A 1503-nucleotide genomic window follows, 5' to 3' on the forward strand; every position below is an offset into this window, starting at 1 on the left:
AAACATAACATAATATATGATCACCAGTATGGTTTCCGTACACGTTATAGTACTAAACTTTCACTAATCAGCCTATCCCAGTATCTCCTTGATGAAATTGACAAAGGAAATCCCACCTTAGGTTTATTTATAGACTTCTCAAAAGCCTTTGACACTATAAATCACAATATTTGCTCTCCAAATTAGAGTATTACGGTGTCAGAGGTTTACCTCGTCAATGGATTCAAAGTTATTTGTCTTCCAGGAGTCAGTTTGTTAGCATCAACGGTGTACAGTCTCATAATATGAATATAAATTGCGGTGTTCCCCAAGGTTCGATTTTAGGGCCAACTCTTTTTCTCATTTACATAAATGATATCCCCAAGTCGTCTGACAATTTTGATTTCAGACTGTATGCAGACGATTCAAATAGGCGAGCGGCAGACCACACCATTTTTCACACTTAATGTACCCACCTTACATACGGCCACATCATACATCATTTGAAAGCTTATTATCTCTACTTCAAGAAAATTGACGATGTGGAGCTGCCAAGTAGGGCCATAACCCCCTAATTTGCATAATTCACATGGGTACCCAATTTGCATAAATGTGATATAAAATTAGGAAATTCATTATTAACTACTCTAAACATACTTTTAAACTATCTAGTGATATATCAAATGAAAGGTATTTGCATGTAGAATACAAAATTGATATCCAAAAAGATATTTAAAATGGTTTTACTGAAATATTTTCATATTAAAACTGAAAAAAATATTTAACCCTTTTGAATAACAATATCTTAAAAATTTGAACACATACAGCCACATTATACATCATTTGAAAGCTTACTCTCTCTACTTGAAGAAAATAGACAACATTTAGTTGTCAAGTACGGCCGTAGCCCCTAATTTGCATAAGTCCCACGGGTACCCAATTTGCATAAATGCGATTAATATTAGATATTTATTATTCACTACTCGAAAAATACTTTTAAACTATCGAGTGATATATCAAATGAAAGGTATTTGCATGTAGAATACTAAAAAGGCATCCAAAAATATATTTAAATTCATTTTACTGAAATATTGTCATATTTATATTGAAAAATATTTTCCCCTTTTCAATAACAATATTTAAAAAAATTTAATACAAAAAGCCAAATCTTACAGCATCATCATACGTTATTTAAAAGCTTACTATCTCTACTTCAAGAAAATTGACAATGTGGAGCTGTCAGGTACGGATGTGGCCCTTAATTTGCATAATTTACATGGGTACCCTATTTGCATAAATGCGATATAAAATTAGAAATTTATTAACTACTATAAACATACTTTAAACTATCGAGTGATATATCAAATGAAAGGTATTTGCACGGAGAATACAAAATGGATGTCCAAAGAGATATTAAAATGATTTTACTAAAACATTTTCGTACTAATGGAGAACAATATACTTTCCCCTTTTTAATAACGATATTATAATAATTTTAACACATAGAACCGCATCACACAACCA

Source organism: Ptychodera flava, chromosome 6 (genome assembly GCF_041260155.1).
Source record: "Ptychodera flava strain L36383 chromosome 6, AS_Pfla_20210202, whole genome shotgun sequence".
Taxonomy (NCBI): domain Eukaryota; kingdom Metazoa; phylum Hemichordata; class Enteropneusta; family Ptychoderidae; genus Ptychodera; species Ptychodera flava.